This window comes from Oncorhynchus mykiss, chromosome 16 (genome assembly GCF_057628025.1).
Source record: "Oncorhynchus mykiss isolate SJ-2025 chromosome 16, ASM5762802v1, whole genome shotgun sequence".
In the NCBI taxonomy this organism is placed as follows: domain Eukaryota; kingdom Metazoa; phylum Chordata; class Actinopteri; order Salmoniformes; family Salmonidae; genus Oncorhynchus; species Oncorhynchus mykiss.
The window spans coordinates 1,574,330-1,581,342 of NC_143037.1; positions in this window are offsets into that span (position 1 = coordinate 1,574,330).

The window sequence follows — 7,013 nt, forward strand, 5'->3', positions numbered from 1 at the left end:
TGTGGGAGAGACATGGATGACCATGTTACGGCTCATTCTACTTGTGTTATTTAGTCAATTATTCTCCCAAGCTACTCGTCATCGTCAAGCCTCGTCAGTTTTTTGTAGATTACAAACCAACACCGGGTTTGTCCCACATGACCCCCTATATTACCCATCTAGTGCACTAGTTTAGACCAGAGCCCCCTATATTACCCATCTAGTGCACTAGTTTAGACCAGAGCCCCCTATATTACCCATCTAGTGCACTAGTTTAGACCAGAGCCCTCTATATTACCCATCTAGTGCACTAGTTTAGACCAGAGCCCTCTATATTACCCATCTAGTGCACTAGTTTAGATGTATTTGGGACACGGTCAGGGTTTGTGAAACGATGTACAGTACTATACCAACCCATTGGTGGTGTTATTGCATTGTCAGGCACCACATACAAACCACTGTAATCCAAAAGGGTTTTTATCTAAACCTTTTTTTTGTTCACCTGAGAATGATCTCAATGAATTTGTTCAACACATTTTTATAGATATGTGGAAGAACTCTGGATGAATGTAATGAGCTGTCCCAAATGGCACAAAAGCTAGTGCACTACTTTTGACCAGAGCCCTACTTAATAGAGGGACTATGGTCCCATGTGGGACAGCGATACAGGATCAATTGAGCACATTCCAGATTGGTCAATAAAAAAACATCACCTCTCAGAAACAACGGTTTTCTTTGTTCATTCATTTCATGAATGGATATTTGTTTTAAATTACAGGGCCAGTAATCAAGTAGCACTGGTGACTGGTGATTGGTGATTGGTGACTGGTGACTGGTGATTGGTGATTGGTGACTGGTGATTGGTGACTGGTGATTGGTGACTGGTGACTGGTGATTGGTGATTGGTGATTGGTGACTGGTGATTGGTGATTGGTGACTGGTGATTGGTGACTGGTGATTGGTGACTGGTGACTGGTGATTGGTGATTGGTGACTGGTGATTTTGGGGCTGGATCCAAATAGTACCCTATTTCCTATATAGTGCACTACTTTGTTTCTTTTTTTACCAGAGTTGTATGGGGCCTAGTAGTGTACAATATAGGGAATAGGGTGCCATTTGGCTTCTTTGCCTTGCTTAAGGGCTGATGGACTGATTTTTCACCTAGTCGGCTCGGGGATTCGAACCAGCGGCCCTTGGGTTTCACCGTGTGTATTAGCCTCTTCTCTCCACCAGCCAACAGAGTAAACCCCATGCCGAGAGTCTCTCAGATGATGGGGGTAGTCCGTATTGTCAGGCTACCACAACCCCACCAGCACACCATTGGGGTCACAATGCCTGACTTCCAGGACACCATCGGTGTCACACTGCCTGACTTCCAGGACACCATCGGTGTCACACTGCCTGACTTCCAGGACGCCATTGGGGTCACGCTGCCTGACTTCCAGGACGCCATTGGGGTCACGCTGCCTGACTTCCAGGACGCCATTGGGGTCACACTGCCTGACTTCCAGGACGCCATTGGGGTCACACTGCCTGACTTCCAGGACGCCATTGGGGTCACACTGCCTGACTTCCAGGACGCCATTGGGGTCACGCTGCCTGACTTCCAGGACACCATTGGGGTCACACTGCCTGACATCCAGGACACCATTGGGGTCACACTGCCTGACTTCCAGGACACCATTGGGGTCACACTGCCTGACACCTACAACACCAGTTGCCGCAGGAAGGGCCAAGAAGATCATCAAGGACCTCAGCCACCTGAGCCAACGCCGCTTCCATCACTCTGACGCCAGCAGTACAGGAACATCATGGCTAAAACTAACAGACTGGTCAATAGCTTCTACCCCCAGACCACCAGGTTGCTGAATAGACACTACTAGCTTCTACCCCCAGACCACCAGGTTGCTGAATAGATACTACTAGCTTCTACCCCCAGACCATCAGGTTGCTGAATAGATACTACTAGCTTCTACCCCCAGACCATCAGGTTGCTGAATAGATACTACTAGCTTCTACCCCCAGACCATCAGGTTGCTGAATAGATACTACTAGCTTCTACCCCCAGACCACCAGGTTGCTGAATAGATACTACTAGCTTCTACCCCCAGACCATCAGGTCGGCCACCAATTGTGCAAGTTCTCCCACTTAAAAAGATGAGAGGCCTGTAATTTTCATCATAGGTACACTTCAACTATGACAGACAAAAAGAGAAAAAAAATATCCAGAAAATCACGTTGTAGGATTTTTAATTTATTTATTTGCAAATTATGGTGGAAAATAAGTATTTGGTCACCTACAAACAAGCAAGAATTCTGGTTCTCACAGACCTGTAACTTCTTCTTTAAGAGGCTCATCTGTCCTCCACTCGTTACCTGTATTAATGGCACCTGTTTGAACTTGTTATCAGTATAAAAGACACCTGTCCACAAACTCAAACAGTCACACTCCAAACTCCACTATGGCCAAGATCAAAGAACTGTCAAAGGACACCAGAAACAAAATTGTAGACCTGCACCAGGCTGTGAAGACTGAATCTGCAATAGGTAAGCAGCTTGGTTTGAAGAAATCAACTATGGGAGCAATTATTTGGAAATGGAAGACATACAAGACCACTGATAATCTCCCTCGATCTGGGGCTTCACGCAATATCTCACCCCGTGGGGTCAAAATGATCACAAGAACGGTGAGCAAAAATCCCAGAACCACACGGGGGGACCTAGTGAATGACCTGCAGAGAGCTGGGACCAAAGTAACAACGCCTACCATCAGTAACACACTACGCCGCCAGGGACTCAAATCCTGCAGTGCCAGGCGTGTCCCCCTGCTTAAGACAGTACATGTCCAGGCCCATCTGAAGTTTGCTAGAGAGCATTTGGATAATCCAGAAGAAGATTGGGAGAATGTCATATGGTCAGATGAAACCAAAATATAACTTTTTGGTAAAACTCAACTCGTCGTGTTTGGAGGACAAAGAATGCTGAGTTGCATCCAAAGAACACCATACCTACTGTGAAGCATGGGGGTGGAAACATCATGCTTTGGGGCTGTTTTTCTGCAAAGGGACCAGGACGACTGATCCGTGTAATGGAAAGAATGAATGGGGCCATGTCTCGTGAGATTTTGAGTGAAAACATCCTTCCATCAGCAAGGGCATTGAAGATGAAACGTGGCTGGGTCTTTCAGCATGACAATGATCCCAAAAACACCGCCCGGGCAACGAAGGAGTGGCTTCATAAGAAGCATTTCAAGGTCCTGTAGTGCCCTAGCCAGTCTCCAGATCTCAACCCCATAGAAAATATTTGGAGGAAGTTGAAAGTCCGTGTTGCCCAGCAACAGCCCCAAAACATCACTGCTCTAGAGGAGATCTGCATGGAGGAATGGGCCAAAATACCAGCAACAGTGTGTGAAAACCTTGTGAAGACTTACAGAAAACGTTTGACCTTCGTCATTGCCAACAAAGGGTATATAACAAAGTATTGAGAAACTTTTGTTATTGACCAAATACTTATTTTCCGCCATAATTTGCAAATAAATTCATAAAAAATCCTACAATGTGATTTTCTGGATTTTTTTTCTCATTTTGTCACAGTTGAAGTGTACCTATGAAAATTACAGGCCTCTCTCATCTTTTTAAGTGGGAGAACTTGCACAATTGGTGGCTGACTAAATACTTTGTGTGTGTGTGTGTGACTACCTGCCTTCACCCCCCTCAGACATATTACCCTTCCCCCACCCCAATGGATAGTACCACGCTGCATAGCTCAAGAATTTCACTCAACCCTGTAATTCCACCTGCAACCCTGTACATGTGACTATTAAACTCAGATCAAACATGCTATACATGTCAGAGCTCAGGCTCTGTGCTTCACTGTCTGCATGGGTTTTGACTGACAACTTTTCTGAACTTGAGTACTGCAAGCGACAAGAAGTTGCCCTCATCCCTCCTACTGATTGGTCAACATTTTGCAAATGTTTTGTTGTCTGAGTGAGGGAAATGCTGTAAATTAAGATGACTTCATGTATTTTGAAAGATGAGACGTTGAGAATGATAATAAATACCGCTTTGATGTCATACAAGCCAAACACCCGAGTCCAAATGTGCAATTCACAGTTCCAAATCCTATTGTAATAAACCGTGTTAGGATTATAGCCTGGGTTGTTCTGAACACAATGAGCCTGTTTGTCTATTGTGAACAAAATTTGACGCGGAACACCTGAATGAACTCGTGACTCCTTTCTGTGTGTACCTCTGTGTACCAAAATTGCACTGTCTGTTTCTCTGAATTTCCTTGTAAAAAACTTTATATATATATATATAAACTTAGTCGTGTTAGATGAAGCCTTCAAACGACGTCCACTTGACACAGATTGCGATTCATAATGGACCGTTTGTGGATTAAACTACAGAGTGTTTCAAGTTCCCCAATGGCCCAGCAAGGAGAGCTATGACCATACACCACTGAGGATCCTTATTGCTATGATAAACTGGTTCCCAACATTATAAACGGGTTACCAACATAAACCGGTTACCAACATTATAAACTGGTTCCCAACATTATAAACTGGTTACCAACATTATAAACCGGTTCCCAACATTATAAACTGGTTACCAACATTATTAGAACAGTAAACAAGTCATATTATAAACTGGTTACAAACATTATAAACTGGTTACCAACATTATAAACTGGTTACCAACATTAGAACAGTAAACAAGTAATTATATTATAAACTGGTTACCAACATTATAAACTGGTTACCAACATTATTAGAACAGTAGACAAGTAATTATATTATAAACTGGTTACCAACATTATAAACTGGTTACCAACATTATAAACTGGTTACCAACATTATTAGAACAGTAAACAAGTCATTCTATTATAAACTGGTTACCAACATTATAAACTGGTTACCAACATTATCAGAACAGTAAACAAGTAATTATAAACTGGTTACCAACATTATAAACTGGTTACCAACATTATCAGAACAGTAAACAAGTAATTATATTATAAACTGGTTACCAACATTATAAACTGGTTACCAACATTATAAACTGGTTCCCAACATTATAAACTGGTTACCAACATTATAAACTGGTTACCAACATTAGAACAGTAAACAAGTCATTATATTATAAACGGGTTATTTATTATGGATCCCCATTAGTTCCTTTCAAGACAGCAGCTACTCTTCCTGGGGTTTATTATGGATCCCCATTAGTTCCTTTCAAGACAGCAGCTACTCTTCCTGGGGTTTATTATGGATCTCCATTAGTTCCTGCCAAGGCAGCAGCTACTCTTCCTGGGGTTTATTATGGATCTCCATTAGTTCCTGCCAAGGCAGCAGCTACTCTTCCTGGGGTTTATTATGGATCCCCATTAGTTCCTGCCAAGGCAGCAGCTACTCTTCCTGGGGTTTATTATGGATCTCCATTAGTTCCTACCAAGGCAGCAGCTACTCTTCCTGGGGTTTATTATGGATCCCCATTAGTTCCTGTCAAGGCAGCAGCTACTCTTCCTGGGGTTTATTATGGATCCCCATTAGTTCCTGCCAAGGCAGCAGCTACTCTTCCTGGGGTTTATTATGGATCTCCATTAGTTCCTGCCAAGGCAGCAGCTACTCTTCCTGGGGTTTATTATGGATCCCCATTAGTTCCTGCCAAGGCAGCAGCTACTCTTCCTGGGGTTTATTATGGATCTCCATTAGTTCCTGCCAAGGCAGCAGCTACTCTTCCTGGGGTTTATTATGGATCCCCATTAGTTCCTGCCAAGGCAGCAGCTACTCTTCCTGGGGTTTATTATGGATCTCCATTAGTTCCTACCAAGGCAGCAGCTACTCTTCCTGGGGTTTATTATGGATCCCCATTAGTTCCTGTCAAGGCAGCAACTACTCTTCCTGGGTTTATTATGGATCCCCATTAGTTCCTGCCAAGGCAGCAGCTACTCTTCCTGGGGTTTATTATGGATCCCCATTAGTTCCTTTCAAGACAGCAGCTACTCTTCCTGGGGTTTATTATGGATCCCCATTAGTTCCTGCCAAGGCAGCAGCTACTCTTCCTGGGGTTTATTATGGATCCCCATTAGTTCCTTTCAAGACAGCAGCTACTCTTCCTGGGGTTTATTATGGATCCCCATTAGTTCCTGCCAAGGCAGCAGCTACTCTTCTTGGGGTTTATTATGGATCCCCATTAGTTCCTTTCAAGACAGCAGCTACTCTTCCTGGGGTTTATTATGGATCCCCATTAGTTCCTGCCAAGGCAGCAGCTACTCTTCCTGGGGTTTATTATGGATCCCCATTAGTTCCTTTCAAGACAGCAGCTACTCTTCCTGGGGTTTATTATGGATCCCCATTAGTTCCTGCCAAGGCAGCAGCTACTCTTCTTGGGGTTTATTATGGATCCCCATTAGTTCCTTTCAAGACAGCAGCTACTCTTCCTGGGGTTTATTATGGATCCCCATTAGTTCCTGCCATGGCAGCAGCTACTCTTCCTGGGGTTTATTATGGATCCCCATTAGTTCCTGCCAAGGCAGCAGCTACTCTTCCTGGGGTTTATTATGGATCCCCATTAGTTCCTTTCAAGACAGCAGCTACTCTTCCTGGGGTTTATTATGGATCCCCATTAGTTCCTGCCAAGGCAGCAGCTACTCTTCCTGGGGTTTATTATGGATCCCCATTAGTTCCTTTCAAGACAGCAGCTACTCTTCCTGGGGTTTATTATGGATCCCCATTAGTTCCTGCCAAGGCAGCAGCTACTCTTCCTGGGGTTTATTATGGATCCCCATTAGTTCCTGCCAAGGCAGCAGCTACTCTTCCTGGGGTTTATCATGGATCCCCATTAGTTCCTGCCAAGGCAGCAGCTACTCTTCCTGGGGTTTATTATGGATCCCCATTAGTTCCTGCCAAGGCAGCAGCTACTCTTCCTGGGGTTTATTATGGATCCCCATTAGTTCCTGCCAAGGCAGCAGCTACTCTTCCTGGGGTTTATTATGGATCCCCATTAGTTCCTGCCATGGCAGCAGCTACT